Raw genomic sequence first — 16,862 nt, 5'->3', positions numbered from 1 at the left:
CTTAGGAGCCGCACAGCACATCGAATTATACACACCCACGGAGGACTATGCTCTCTTTTGTCTTTGTAGCTTAGGGCTCAGCATAAAGTCTCACCAAAAAGTACATAGTTAACACCCACTAATTGGCAAATTAGTGACTAGGCTCTTGTGACTAGGTGACACATGGAAAACTAGGTTTAACATGGAAAACTTGTTTCCTTGGGCTTAACCTTCCTCTAGCGCTGCTGTGTACTCAGGTAGAGTCCTTAGACATAAAAAACACGCATTTAACAAAATATTACCGTTTTTCACCCTTTCTTGGGGAGGACCAACTGAATTCTTTAGCTAGATCAGACCTGCTTAGAGGACAACAATGGTTTACTTTCTTAAAAAAATGATTTAATGATTTTTACTGTATGTGTATGGGCCTTATGCCTGCATGTATGCATATGCCCATGTGTGTGCCTGGCACCCAGGGAAGCCAGAAGAGGCACGTTAGATTCCTTAGGACTGGAATTACAAACAGCTGTGAGCTGCTGTGTGGGAGCTGGGACTGGAACCAGCAAGTGCTCTTAACTGTTAAACCATCTCTCCAACCCCTATGTTTTAATGTCTGATGGACTCTATGAGCAACAAAACTATGGGATGTTGAGCTCATTCATTCTGGATGTTGCAGAGATGCTAGCACTCTGAGCTGCAGGTGACCCCACTCTGCTGGCCCTGAGGGGGTGGTGTCTAAAGAAAGGCTGTGTGTGCATCCGGCCAACTGCAGTGGCAGAGTCCTAAATAGCCCTGGGGTTCTAGGATATTTAGTTCTTTTGAGCTATTTGCCTTAACATTGCTTACAAAAAGCTACGCAAGTTTAGGAGAAAGGCTATGAACCAGTGCAACTGAGCTGTAGGCTGAGGTTCACTCCCCCCTGAGTAAAATGACTCCTTGCTTGTGCTACAGTTTCCCTTCAATGTTCCTGCGCTTTGGCATCCGCTTCTCATCCACCCTCTCCTCCTCCGTCAGGTCAAATAGATCTCAGGTCAGTGCCGGCCTCTGCTTTTTCTGTAGGAAGTGCACCCTCTGCTCTTCCCAGCAGCCCAGCTCACCCACCATGTCTTGCTCTGACACTGACTCCACTTTAATCTCCACCCTGATTACCGTGGGGCCAGAGATGAGTGAGAAGAGAACGGATGTCTTTCTCTGGCCCTGCCTGATGGCGCATGCCTATTATCCTAGCAACCTGGGAGGCTGAGGCAAGATGGTACCTGCACATCTGAGATCCTACGCCATTGTGGCCCTGCCTTTAAGAAATGAACAGATGAGAGAATAAATGATGCCATTCTAGCACTGGGCCTCAGGAGCTCCCTGCTCCTTCTGATGTCGCTCTCTTCTGCTTCTGGACATTTTGGTTTGCTGCTGTCCCGGAATGCTGGCAAGTGACCTGAACTAGCTAATAAAGTAAAGAGGAGTGTGTGTGTGTGTGTGTGTGTGTGTGTGTGTGTGTGTGTGTGTGTGTGTGTGTTCAACTCCCTCTGCCCCCCCCCCGCGTCTGTCCCCTGCCCCCTGTCCTGTGCATCCTGGATTTCCTAAAAGCTTCTGGGTATCTTTGTATTTTTTCCTACAGGGTGAGTTTCTTTACAGTCTTTACCCTCTTCCCAGAAAGATGCTTGGTGGACGGCCATTGTTTCTTGGTTTCCTGGGATCTAAGCAACAGGGATGCAGGTAAAGTTTGGACATTAGTCCCAACAGAGCCAACTACTACCTTCCCTTTTCTATAGTGTTCATGAAACCCTCCATGTAAACAAAACCCTATTGGACAGGCTCAAAAGTCAGGATATGTCTGTATTTGGAATGAATATGTATGCAGACAGGGCCTGTGGTGCTATGCACGCATCTTTATGTAGGTATATGCGTGATATATTTAGCTGATAAAGATGGCGTGTGCATATGTGGCTGGACTGAGATATGTGTATAAAGTAAAGAAGCTGCAGGTACACTTGCGTCTGTGTCTGTATGTATATGTGCTTATGCACGTGTGCCTGTGTGTGCCTCTGTGTGTATTCATGCATGCGGGTAGTCAGAGTTGGGGTAGGAACTGCAGAAGTGTTGCTTCAAATGGGAAGCACTAGGATTGCCTCTGTACCAGAGAGGCAGGACAGTAGCTGTAGAATGAAGCTAAGCAAACCCCTTCCCCCAACTCCGACAAGCCATGGAATCCACTCAGCCACTCCCTTCATGCTCACAGGGCCATTAGAGGAATTAGCTGTACAATGCATAGCACAGCCTAATGTATCTCCATAGTAAAGTGATGGGCCTATATATGCTTTCAATAACTAACTACAAAACACGGAGCCACTTGAAGTGCATTTGGTTGACATGGTTTAAACCTTGGGAGGTCAAGTGGAGAATAACGTCCAATCAGTGGTTTAGTATACCAGAAATTCCAGGGTTTCAGGAATTAAAAAGTATGAAAAAGCAATCATGTCAAAGTAGACTTTCTTGTTATTTGAGTGGTCTTGACTTGCTATGAAAACCTAAGGTCAAAAAAAGACCTTGCCCTTTTGTGAGGAGGACTAGCTAAAGTCATCTTATTTCTGGATAAACAGAGCAAGGCCCCAGGTAGCGGGAAGGGCTGCCTGACAAAAGAAGGCCAGGGTCTTCGGTATAGCCAGAACCACTACCCGAAGCAGGAAGTGCTGCTAAGGACCACGGAGATGGATTCTGGCTTGCACAAGCATTCATAATAAGACTCAGAAACTCTCCTGCAACCCACAGCATCCCTTTGGTGCTTCCCTGTGCTATTTTCAACCTCAGGTTTGCTGCAAATGACATCAGATGATGTAAAAACTCTAGGTGTCGGTTCCAGCCTCTACCTCAGCATCCCAAGAAGATAGAATCACCAAGTGTTCATCACAAACTGTAGAGCTAGGTTTCCATAGAAGCATCACAATGAGCTGAACGTAGTGGTGCTTGCCTAGAATCTCATCCCTTAGGAGGCAGGCAGGAAGGATGGTGGCTGTGGATTCAAGGCTAGTCTGATCTACAGAGTGAGGGCCAGGACAGTGAGGGCTACGCAGCAAGGCCTTGTCTCAACAAACCAGCCAGCAAACAAAGAAACAAGCCCACAGAACTGCAGCATGCACATGTTTTAGCTGGCTTCAGTTACAGATATTCCCTTTTTGGGGAGATTGCTCTCTTTCTGACAGTGTGAGATCAATTACTTTAGAATGGCACAAAAATTTTCCTGATTTTTAAAAAGAATGGCTTTAAGTGATCATTTGTTTTGGACAAGGAGTAATTTGCTACTATTTCCTTTAATGAAGAAAGAAGTCTATTTTAAAGATACCAGACTCTAGCTACAATCAGATTACTTTTGGAACCTTATTTATAGCTGCCTTTCTTGGCAATCGATAATCATTGGCTTCATCTTGAAACAGATTTAAAATAAACTATAGAACAAAAGTGAGAGGAAGTGGAACGTCTTGCCATGCCAGGCTAATAGTGATAGGGTTGGTGAGATGGGACTGGAAGTGAGTCTCACGGTCTTTGGGTCTCGTAGGACTTGGACTTCGGTTTGATGCAGATACAGGATGCAGCCTAGTGAGTCTTGCCGATGTTCTTTCTTAAAAAATCTAACTCAGCGCTTCTCAACCTTCCCAAGCCTAAAAGTATTTCCTTGTTTGTCCAGTCCAGCAGGGCCAGTAATTACGGGGTCGCGAGGGGAGCCATACCTGAAAAGATGGGCGGAGAAAGAGAGAGCTGAGACCAAGTAGCGCTCCTATCAAGGTCTTTTTAGTGAATCAAAAGCAAAAGCTTATATGGGGTGGAGGCAGGGGCTAAGGGCGGGTGGGGGGGGGGGCGAGAATGCCTCCAGATGATGCCATCAGGGGAACATCCTGTGGTTTATCTCGGAACACTATCTCTCAGAAAGTCCGGAGCTATCCTGCTGAACAACATCTGCAGGGGGTGAAAGGAGGAGGTTATGCAGAGGCTAAAAGGAGGAAGTTATGCAGAGGCTGAAAGGAGGAAGTTAGCTTTGGAATGGGCCATCAGTATTTTTCCATAGCCAGTAGATTCTTTTAGCCTTGAGTGACCTTGGGTTGGCTCCAGACATCTGCCCCTTCCTTATTAGGTAGAAGCAGAGAGAGAGAGGGCGAAGGAGTAGAAGCCTGACCCCCCTCGAGATGGGCGTCGCATTAAGAGGTCAATGCGTGGCCATTTTTTCAGGTCACACATGTCCCCAACCTCCCAGACGCGTTTGCGGAGGACAGGGAAAGGATAGTAACATCCTTTATGTGTGTCAACCTGTATGCAGTCAGGCGTGCTCCTCAGGAACCTACTGAGGTGTCTGACATGGTTCCCTGCAGTGCTTAGCCTTGCACCCTCTCAAGTGAACAATCGACTCAAGCCTTTAGGTCTCAGCTTGGTGAAGTCAAGGCCACTTTTAGCCGCATTCTCAGGGACGGCACAGTCTTCTGCCTCAGGGTCGAGTCGTTCGAGCCTGTGGTAATGAACTTCCACATGGGTGGGTCCCTGTATGGCAGAGTCTATCTGGCATTTGACAAAGTCAGTAATCTTTCTGAAAGCCCACGGTCCAAAAGATATTAGTAATAAGAACCCTATAAGCGGTCCCAGCAGCGAAGGGAGAAGGGTAGTCAGAAGAAGGGAAGCAGAAAACCAATTTTTATACCAGGATTCAGCTCTATCTCACTCCCGCTTGCGATTTTCTAGACTTTCTCTGACCTTCCTCATGCTATCTTCTACGATCCCGGTTTTATTGGTATAGAAACGGCATTCTTCTTTGATTGCTGTACACAATCCCCCTTGTTGTAAAAACAGCAAATCTAGCCCTCTCCTATTTTGCAGTACCACTTCTGCAAGGGAGGAAAGTGAATCTTTTAAAGCTGCCATAGCAACCTGTATTTCAGCAATATCCTTATCTATGGCTGCACTAAGCTGGTGATAGTTTTGATTGGAGATCACTAAAGAGGAAATGCCTGTCCTGGCTCCGACAGCCCCGAGTCCCCACAATAAAGCACAACAGGTGTCTAACTGCTGACCTACGACAAGGTCAGCTAGTTTCTGGTGAATGGCAGACTTCTGGAGAAGTAGGAACCTAGGTTCTGACAAGATGGCTGAACATTGGCCATGTAGCCCGTCCCCAACACTTGTTACTTCACAACTGTAATTTTGCTACTGTGATAAATCATAATGTAAGTATCTGAAATGCAGCATGTCTGATATGAGACCCCCAAAGAGATTGTGACTCACAGGTTAAGAACCGCTGACCTAAGTGGTTTACTGTCAATCATGCTCCTACACGGAATGTAGTGTAAACTTGGCTTTTCTTCATGTTTCTTGAACCTTGTCTTTGTTTGGGTAGTTATAAGCAGCAGAACTAACTCGACTTAAAAATGAATTATTATAAAACTAAGATGTAGGCCGGGCGTGGTGGTGCACGCCTTTAATCCTAGCACTTGGGAGGCAGAGGCAGGCAAGTCCAGGACAGCCAAGATAACATAGAGAAACCCTGTCTCAGAAACCAAAACAAAAACAAGAAATCAGAATATCAGAAAATAATTTCTGTTACTGTGAAATTGTGTTCTGGACCTTGAGGTGTGTTTGTTTAGCCCTCAGACACCAAAGACCACATTGCACTGAAGTGGGTGTGAGGAATGACTCAGGGGATGCATAGGATTAGATGGGATAGGATAGGATAGGGTGGGGTGGGATGGGATAGAAGACGGTAGGATAGGATAAGTAGTATAGGTAGCATATGATAGGATAAGATAGGGGGTGGGGTGGGATGGGATGGGATGGAGTGGGATGGGATGTGGGATGGGATGGCATGGGGTGGAATAGGGTGGGATGGAATAGGGTGGGATGGGATGGGATGTGGGATGGGATGGCATGGGGTGGGATGGGATGTGGGATGGGATGGCATGGGGTGGGATGGGATGGAATAGGCAGGATAGGATAGGATAAGTTAGGTAGGATGGGATGGGATGTGGGATGGGATGTGGGATGGGATGGGATGTGGGATGGGATGGGATGGGGTGGGATGGGATGGGATGGGATGTGGGATGGGGTGGGATGGGATGGCATGGGGTGGGATGGGATGTGGGATGGGATGGGATGTGGGATGGGATGGGATGTGGGATGGGATGGGATGGGATGGCATGGCATGGGGTAGGATGGGATGGGATGGGATGGGATGGGATGGAATAGGGTGGGATGGGATGGGATGTGGGATGGGATGGGATGGGATGGGATGGCATGGGGTGGGATGGGATGCGGGATGGGATGGGATGGGGTGGGATGGGATGGAATAGGCAGGATAGGATAGGATAAGTTAGGTAGGATGGGATGGGATGTGGGATGGGATGTGGGATGGGATGGGATGTGGGATGGGATGGGATGGGGTGGGATGGGATGGGATGGGATATGGGATGGGGTGGGATGGGATGGGATGGGATGTGGGATGGGGTGGGATGGGATGGCATGGGGTGGGATGGGATGCGGGATGGGATGGGATGGGGTGGGATGGGATGGAATAGGCAGGATAGGATAGGATAAGTTAGGTAGGATGGGATGGGATGTGGGATGGGATGTGGGATGGGATGGGATGTGGGATGGGATGGGATGGGGTGGGATGGGATGGGATGGGATGTGGGATGGGGTGGGATGGGATGGGATGGGATGTGGGATGGGGTGGGATGGGATGGCATGGGGTGGGATGGGATGTGGGATGGGATGGGATGTGGGATGGGATGGGATGGGATGGCATGGCATGGGGTAGGATGGGATGGGATGGGATGGGATGGAATAGGGTGGGATGGGATGGGATGGGATGGGATGGGATGGGATGGAATAGGGTGGGATGGGATGGGATGGGATGGGATGGGATGGGGTGGGATGGGATGGGGTGGGATGGAATAGGGTGGGATGGGATGGGGTGGGATGGGATGGGGTGGGATGGGATGTGGGATGGGATGGGATGGGATGGGGTGGGGTGGGATGGGGTGGGATGGGATGTGGGATGGGATGGGATGGGATGGGGTGGGATGGGATGGGGTGGGATGGGATGGGATGGGATGTGGGATGGGGTGGGATGGGATGGCATGGGGTGGGATGGGATGTGGGATGGGATGGGATGGGATGGGGTGGGGTGGGATGGGGTGGGATGGGATGTGGGATGGGATGGGATGGGATGGGGTGGGATGGGATGGGGTGGGATGAGATGGGATGGGATGGGATGTGGGATGGGATGGGATGGGATGGGGTGGGATGGGATGGGGTGGGATGGGATGGGATGGGATGTGGGATGGGGTGGGATGGGATGGCATGGGGTGGGATGGGATGTGGGATGGGATGGGATGGGATGGGGTGGGGTGGGATGGGGTGGGATGGGATGTGGGATGGGATGGGATGGGATGGGGTGGGATGGGATGGGGTGGGATGAGATGGGATGGGATGGGATGTGGGATGGGATGGGATGGGATGGGGTGGGGTGGGATGGGGTGGGATGGGATGGGATGGGATGGAATAGGCAGGATAGGATAGGATTTTCAGCACTGGGAACTGGACACATTTGAGCTCTTTCGTGTAAAACCAGAAGGAACACTTATGACATAGAAGATTTGGTTATCAACTCTGGCTCTCTTTGAATGACTCAACCTTAGCACACCTTATTGTTTTGGAGGAGGGGGAGCTAATAGCTGTCTGTGCCACACCTTCCACACAGTACACCTGTCCAAGTTGTACGTTCCAGTGTTACCAAACACAGTGTAATCAGCTGTAGAGTACATTCAACTCCTACTGAAGAAGCCCTCGTGCGTCTGTCCTGACTTCCCCATAGCCCACAGCCCCATTTTCTAGCAACCGCTAATCCGCTTTCTGTTTGTATTGAGCGTAGTGGTTTGAATGAGAACGTCCCCCATAGTCTTGGATGTTGGAACAGTTGATCCCCAGTTGTTGGCGTTGTTTCGGGGGGAGGATTTAGGAAGTGGGGCTTTGCTGGAGGAATTATGCCACACTGGCGGGTGGGCTTTGAGGGTACATAGTCCTTGCTCCTCTTCTAGTTTTCTCTCTCTGCTTCCTGCTCTTGTTAAGATGTGAGCTCTCAGCTTCCTGCTCCTGCTCCTGTGGCCGCCGCTGCCATGCCTCCTCACCGCGACGGACTCTTATTCTGCTGGAACCAAAGTCCAAATAAACTTCCTTCTGAGATGAAATACCTTGGTCAGAGAACTTTATCACAACACATCTTTTTGTTGTCATGATAAAACTAACATAAACAATATATTGGTTTACCTGTTTGGGACACTCTACACATGTGAAACTTGGTAAAGTGACTCTTGTGATGGTTCTTTCCCTTAGAGTAACGTTTCAGGCTTTTGTACAGTGTGGCATGTGTGTACCTTCCAGATGCTGAAAGAGAAGTATTTTAGATATGTTAAACCTCCAAGAACACTGACTCTTTTCCAACCAGAAGTTTTAATTTTCTTTTTAAAAATTCTTTTTTTCTGAAAGATGTTCTCAGAAGTTCCTGTTAGCTATGCAGAATTTAAGTCACTATGGGGCAGCATTTATTTTTATTTATTTATTTATTTTTAGACAGGATTTCTCTGTGTAGCCTTGGCTGTCCTGGACTTGCACTATAGGCTGGGCTGGCTTTGAACTCACAGGGATCCACCTGCCTCTGTTTCCTGAGTGCTGGGATTAAAGGCGTGCGCCACTACCGCCCGGCTGCATATATTTGCTATGTCTTTTTTTTTCACTTTACATCTTGATTATAGGCCCCTCCTTCCTCTCCCTCTCCTCCCCATCCCTCCCTCCCTCTTCCCCTTCTTCCCCTCCCCTACTCCTCAGAAAAGGGGAGCACCCACCACCACCAACCCGGCCCAGCAAATCAAGCCACATCAGGACTTAGCGTCATCTTCTTCCCCTGTGGCCTGGCAAGGCAGCCCCACCAGGGAGAAGTGATCAAAAAGCAGGCAACAAAGTCCATGTCAGAGACATCTCACACTCTCCTTACTAGGGAATCCACATGAAGACCAGGCTGCCCATCAGCTACATCTGTGTAGCTAGAGGACCTAGGTTCAGGTCCACCCATGGTCCTTGGTTGATGCTTTAGTCTCTGCAAGCCCCTCTGGGCCCAGGTTAGTTGGCTCTGTTGGTCTTCTTGTGGAGCTCCTGTCCCCTCTGGGTCCTTCTGTTGTTCCCTCAACTCTTTCACAAGACTCCCTGAGCTCCACCCAATGTTTGGCTGTGAGTCTCAGCATCTGTTTCCATCCGCTGCTGGGTGGAGCCTCTCAGAGGACAGCTATCCTAGACTCCTGTCTGTAAGCATAGCAGAGTATCCTTAATAGTATCAAGGGTTGACTCTCTCCCCTGGGGTGGGTCTTAGGTTGGGCCAGGCATTGGTTGCACAGTCCCTCAATCTCTGCTCTATTTTTATCCTTGCACATCTTGTAGACAGAGTAAATTTTGGGTCAAAGCTTTTGTGGATGTTGGTGTTGGTGTTCCCCTCCCTCCTCTAGGAGTCCTATCTAGAGGGTGGCCTCTTCAGTATCTATGACCCCAGCTACTAGGAGTCTCGGCTGGAGTCACCCCCATATCCTGCCAGGAGCTGACCTTGTCCTGTGTCTCCAGCTTGTCACAGAGATGCCCCTGCCCAAGATTTCTCTTCTCTCTGCAAGCCCCTCCCCTCCCGCCCCTGCTCTCCCCCAGTCCGGTCTCCACCCTCATTTATTTGTTATGTCTTAAAGTAGTATTTTGAACTAAAAAACTGCAACATTTATAGAATTTTAATTTACAAACCCAATCATATCAGGACTAACTAGTGAAACTGAAAGTATTTTAATCAATTAGAGCTGAATACATATTATTCCAAAGTTGGCGTAGGAAACTTCATAACTCAAACGCTTCCTTTAATCTACCATATTATACTGGATTTATGTATGATGAAGTAGGTTTAAGTGATGTAGTTATTTTGGGTGTAGATATTTTCTAGATCTAATGGTATCTTTGTGGGAGAACATGTTTTCTCTTGTGCCACTCACATTTTGCTTGGTTGGTGAATTGGTTAATTTTCTACTGCTGTGGTAAAATACCACAACCAAAGCAACTTATAGAAGACAGGGTTTGTTTGGGTTCACAGTTCTAGAGGGTTAGGTCCATGATGGTGAGGTGAAGACATGGTGGCCAGAGTACAACGATAAGGGTGGCCTTGAGTCCCAAGCATGAGAGAGAGAGGGGGGGGGGAGGGAGGGATGGAGGGAGGGAGGGAGGGAGAGAGAGAGAGAGAGAGAGAGAGAGAGAGAGAGAGAGAGAGAGAGAGAGAGAGCAAACTGGAAATGGCAGGAGACTTTGAACTCTCAAAGCCTGCCTCTAGTGATATACTTGCTCCAACAAGGCTCATCTCCTTATCCTGCCGAGCTGTGATATTAATTGGGGACCAAGTGTTGAAATTTCTTAGGCTATGGAGGACATCTTATCTGAGCCACCACAATTGGTTAGTTTCAAAATCTTCCAGAGATAGCAGGAGGTATAATTCCTCACAAGCGCAGGTTAGGCCCAGAGAGATGGCTCAGCAGCTAAGTGCCCTTGTTCTTGCAGAGGATCTGGGTTTGGTCCCTAGCATTTACATCATTGGTCACAGCCACCTAATTCCAGTTTGGGGATCCAATGCCCTCTTCTGGCCTCTGTGGACACTGCACACACATGATGCACATACATAAGTTCAACCAAAACACCAACACACATAAAATAAAAATAAGTAAATCTCTTTATAAAAAGGAAGTCAGGTTGAATTACTTCTCCTTAAGGGACAAGATACTATTCAGTAGTAGGCTGCTATGGGGAGCTCCAAGTGGCACATCCCAGACCAGGCAGGTCTTTTGGGGTTCAGCTGAGAGCATTAAGAACCTCTGGAATTGCCAACAGGCTTGTGCAGTCAGAAGTAGCTTAGACAAAGCCACTTAGATGAAAAGAAAGAGGAGGAGGAGGAAGAGGAGGAGGAAAAGGAGAAGGAGAAGAAGGAGGAAGAGGAGGAAGAGGAGGAGGAGGAGGAGGAGGAGGAGGAGGAGGAGGAGGAGGAATGCATTAGTCCCTGTGGTAGGAAACCTGAAGGCCGCAGTTCACCTAAAAGAGCTAGGTAGAAAGTGTTCAGGGTTCCTAGCTGGGGTTTGCCTCTCTCTCATCTTCACATGATCATTTCAGCCCTAGCCCTTCCAGTGGTGGCCTGGGCCTGCCTTGCCATCCTGTTCCATGACTCATGGCAGGGCTCACTTAATTCCCACGGTTCCTATCTCACCCCACAGGGATGGGATTCCATTCTTCTTTCTGCGGCTCGTCTGCATTAGACCGTTTTGCCTTGAGAAGAGAATTCTTATACCAGTAACCTTAGGTGATTTGTGCTACTTCCCATACCAGCTCTGCCTGGCTTCACCTGTGCTGAGGCCTTCTGTCTCTCTCTCTCTCTCTCTCTCTCTCTCTCTCTCTCTCTCTCTCTCTTTTTCTAAAGATTTTTATTTTATTATTTATACATTGCTCTGCTGAATGTGTGCCTGCATGTACACCTGCAGGCCAGAAGAGGTCACCAGATCACATTATAGATGGTTGTGAGCCACCATGTGGTTGCTGGGAATTGAACTCAGGACCTCTGGAAGAGCAGTCAGTGCTCTTAACCTCTGAGCCATCTCTCCAGCCCGAGGCCTTTTCTCTTAAAGACAAGTTCAGCTCATATCTCCTTTAACTGGGGATTGAAAAGTAGAAAGGGGTGCCCTAGAGAGGGGGTCACAGCAGCTCATGACGTGAGCTTCTACAATGCAAAGGGATGTCCGTGGGAAGATCTACTTTTATTTCAAAGAACATCGTACTGGTCTTCATGCAAAATATTTGAAAGCAGATGAGGCGTTTGAATTGTAAGCATACTGCCCAGCATGTAAGTTTGGTAGAAGGGGAAAAAAAATGACAGACTTTTTTTTTTTTTTTACAAAGGTAGCCAGATCACTTCCTTCTGGGAACAGAGACTCAGTCTCTTCTCTGTGGTCTGAGCTTGTTGTCCTTTTTGGTTGCTTGTTCTGTTCCTCACAAGTTAGATACCACAATTCACCAAGTCTAGTTGATTTTAGTCATACCTCATTATCTTTGAGGATCTTCTGTAGTTGAATGAGTCCTGGGGAGAGCACAGTACAGTTGGTGTCCAGGAGGGTGGAAAGTTAACCACCAATTCACTGGTTTACAACCATGGTCATGCTCTTCTTCATTATAAATGCTTGAAACTAAGCAACTAGGATGTCAATCATCCTGTGTTAGGTAGTTTATATTCTGTGGCTGTGCATCATCATTCATTCCACTTAAAGTAAATCTGAGGGCTGGCGACTTGGCTCAGTTAGGAAAACACTGGCTTTGACAGCATAAGGACCTGAGTTCGGATCCCCAGCACCCACATGGTAGGCCAGGAGGATGGAAGTATGTTCCTGTAATCCTAGCAGTGGGGAGGCAGAGCCAGGCAGCTCCCTGGGGCTTGCTGGCCAGCCAGTCAACCAATAAGAGACCAGGTCTCAAAAAACAAGGTGAAGAGTCACTGAAGAAGATAAATGACATCACATGACATCACCCTCAGATCTTCACATGTATATATAATGCATACCCACCCACAGGCCTTCCACATGTACAAGTACACATACATGTACACACACACACACATGCCACACACATACATGCATGCATGCACACATTGAATAAAATAAGTCTGAAGTACTCATTTTGAATCTGGATAAAAGTTTGTTGTTTTTTTTTAAGATACTGAACTGAATAATTGTACATTGAATCCAACAGCAGTTGTCAACTTAAATTCACTGAAATAAAGCAGAATTTCCTCCTAACTTTATGCTGTAGTTTTTTAATATCTCAAAGAAATACAAGACAATTAGCAGTTATTTACTTGTGTAATGGTCACCTTCTGTGTATGAATCTACACATGTCTATTCTGTACTTGCACTAAAGTTTAATGGTGAGCAGTAAATACAACACTGTTTGGTTTGATCTTTAGCTTGGGTTGCCCAGCATCTACCCTCCCCCTTCCCAGCTGCTGCTGGTACCTCTTTCTATTCCATGTACTCAGGGGATGCTCACTTTGCTTTCAGAGACAAGGCCTAATAGATTTACACCAGCTAGCATCTTATTAGTACAAGAATGGACACAGCATCCTTTAGACACATACAAAGGAAAGGGGATGTCTGTGATTCCTTTCCAGCCACTTCCCTTCTCTTCCAAGTGTCATCAGAATAAATCCTCTTTTGTGGAGTAGGCAGTCATTGGAAAAAGTCTTTGTCAAGGAGGGGAGAGCTGAGAGGATTCTGGGAAGGAGAACCAGGGCCTTGATGCCATTGTGGAAGGTCTGGGGACAAAAGCCTTCCTCAGAGCAGGCGTATTTTTGGACTGTGAATTGGCTCGAACAAACATATTCCCACCTCAGGGTCAGTCTTTTCAGAACGAGCCTTTTGCTGCTTGTAGCCCAAAGACCCCAATGTATGCTACAAGCATAGAAAAGGAACCAGCTTAAAACAAACACACAGAAGTCCAACCTAGGCTTGGCAAAGGCAAGTAAAGGTATAGAGAGCTTCCAGAGGCTGGCGAGATGGCTCAGCAGGTAAGAGCACATACTGCTCTTTCTTCAAGAATTTGCTTCCAGCCAGGTGTAGTGGCGCACGCCTTTAATCCCAGCAATTGGGAGGCAGAGGCAGGCAGATCGCTGTGAGTTCGAGGCCAACCTGGTCTACAAAGTGAGTCCAGGACATCCAAGGCTAATACAGAGAAACCCTGTCTCGAAAAACCAAAACAAGAGTTGGCTTCCTAGCACTTACACAGGGACTGCTCCTAACCTCTTCTAACTCCATCCCCAAGGGACCCATTGTCTCTCATCTCTGTGCCTCTGTATGTGCACATGTGCATCCTCCCCCCACATGATTTAAAGCAATACAAACAAATCTTAAGAAGGGCATAGCGTCTAGGCCTTTTGGCTAAGACCAAATGCAGAGGGCACTCAGCTGTTACTATGAAAGCCTGTTGGTGCCCAAGGTACTTAGTAATGGTTGCCATGCTATACCTGGCCTACCCACATTTCTCTTTCATTGTTATTAACTCTTAAAGTTATCATGCAAAGGAGTGGCTTCACTAGTGCACTTTCAGGACTATGTGCCTTTATGCTGTGTTCTCATTTGTGCCCCACCTCCATTCTTCTCCATTGCTGCCTTGGTCCTTTGGCTGGTCCTTCTTCCCCCCTTTCCCCTCCAAATAGTCCCTCTTCTGATCACATGTCACACGTATTCCATCACCCTCTCTCCCCTCACCTTAAGATGTCTTCCTTTCCTTTCATGATCACCTCTCTAGTTTCATCTTCTTGTTCCCTCCCCATATATATATACTGATTTTAAAATTAATTTTAAAACATTTATTCACTTTACATCCTGATAGTAGGCCCCTTCTTCATCTCCTCCCTGTCCCATTCTTCCCCTCTATACGCCTCCCCTAGTCCTCAGAAAGGAGGAGCCCTCCTCCCCTACCAACTGACCCCAGGCTATCAAGTCTCATCAGGACTGCCTACATCCTCTTCCTCTGCGCCCTGCCAAGGGTAAGTGATGGAAGAGCAGGCAATAGAGTGTGTGGCCAAGACAACCCTGGCTCCCCTTATTAGGAGACCCACATGGAGACTGAGCTGCCTTTCAGCTACATCTGCCAACATCTGCATATGGGAAAAAAATATACCCTGTTTGCATTTCTATATCTGGCTTACTTCACTTAGTGTAATGATTTCCAATTCCATTCACTTCCTCCCAGCCTAATCCTAAGAGAGCCCAAAGGCCTTAGCTGAGAGCCCAGAGACCACGCAGACATCTCTGAGGAGCCTCCCATGTTGCCTCTTCCTGTAGTCTTGTCTATGGCACTCTATGGACAGAGGCAGCTGCTTCTGTGTGTTGCTGGGGTGTATCCCTCCACCAAATGCGAACCTTGACAAAGCAGCTTGAGATACTGTCAGAAAAGCAGTTGGCTTGGGGTTGGGGAAGCTGGATGTATAAGGTCACGCAGTGGTATGAAATTATCCACCTCTGGTTCATTTAAAACAAATGCTGTTATGGTTCTTGGGACACTGGAGATGAATTATAAATGGAGGGAACAGAATTGCAGTTTTATGATTCTGTTTGCAAAGATTTGAAAGACCAGGTTTGCAAAGATTTGAAAATGTGATCTGACCCTTCATTCAAAGCAAGCAGGCATGAAAAGTGCTGAAATCAAGTCCCAGTAAGAGGAGAGGATGTAGACATCGGCTTGCTGACAATGCATAGCTCCAATGACTGGTTTTGAAGGCTGGCTTGCTGGATACCACACGATCTGTGACAACGACAGCTCAAAGTTGACAAGGAATGCCTTTGCAGTGTGCTACAGGGCTGGGTACTTGCAGTTGTACCCTAATGTCACAATGAGACATTATTCTGGAGGATCAGTTGATGAGAAATCATGTGGAGATCTTGGCACTTCATTGATCCTTGTGTGGAAATCCATTAGGCACTCTTTTTGGCATCCCAGCTAAGTACCATTTGGATCCCACTGCTCTGCCTTCACCAAGAAGGCCATATTCAGACTCTGAGGCCTCTTGCAAGGCTTACAGTACTCTGCCACATTGGAGGAGGGTCAGTGCTAGACGTCATTAGGCTGGGCTGGCCTGGGATTGGAGGGGTAATCTGGCTGAAGGACTTCTGGGAATACAGTGTAAGTCTTAGCCTTAACGTATTCCCACATGACCAGCACCCGCCTCTCCACCAAGGAGGCATTATAATTATTTGGACAGTCGCTGGTTAATTCACTGGCCTTCTAGTTGCTAATGCTGTAGGCAACTACACACTGGTTAAATGTATTATTGACTGTTAAATATGCTACCCAGCAATGAAAGAGACCTTTGTACAAATTGCAATTGTGTCCTTTCTTGGTTTTATTTTTTTTTCCATTAGTACTGATGATTTCTGTTGAATGAGATGGATCAGTGGTTGTTTTTAGGATGAGTTTAAAGACTTTTGTTATAGGTAACCATCAATAGAGTTCCTTTCATAATCCCCAAACACTGCAAATTATGAATAAAAAATTATACATTAAGAAACAAAATTGCAGCCGGGTGCAGTGGCACATGCCTGTAATCTCAGCACTCAGGGAGACAAAGGCAGAGGCAGAGGCAGGTTGTTCTCTGTGAGTTCAGTTCAGAGGCCAGCCTGGTCTACAAAGGGAGTCCAGGACATCCAGGGCCACACAAAGAAACCTTCTCTCTTTCTCTCTCTCTCCCTCTCTCTCTCTCTCTCTCTCTCCCACACACACACAAAAGAAAGAAAAGAAAGAAAGAAAGAAAAAAGAAAAACTAAATTCCTTTCAAAACTGTTTTTACTGAACTACACTGACACACAATAAATGAAACACACCTCAAACATGTAACTTCCTACATGTTGACACAGTTACACATGATTTTCAAATACCAATCATCTTCAAATGCTTCTTCCGAAGCTCTGCTGTCCTCATTTCACCTGACAGCCCTCATTCTCACGGTCTCCAGGCAACCGCTGGTCCCTTTCTGTCACTAGGAGTTACTGGGTATTCCTTCAAACTCTATGTAAATGAATATTCATGATTCACCCTTTTGAAAGCCAACTTCTTTCGCTTCTGATTAGTTTGGAGTGCATCCATATTAATTTGGGTATCTGTTTATTTCTTTAATTGGTAAGTCATATTTTACTACCATTTGTTCGTGCGTTCCATTTACATATCAATGGACATTATTGTTATGAAGTCATGTCCAGTTTGGAGCGATCGTAACTAGTGCTATGAACATCATGCGCACGTCT

This window comes from Acomys minous (genome assembly GCF_964271855.1).
Source record: "Acomys minous genome assembly, chromosome: 3".
In the NCBI taxonomy this organism is placed as follows: domain Eukaryota; kingdom Metazoa; phylum Chordata; class Mammalia; order Rodentia; family Muridae; genus Acomys; species Acomys minous.
Note: the sequence above shows the minus strand (reverse complement) of the source record.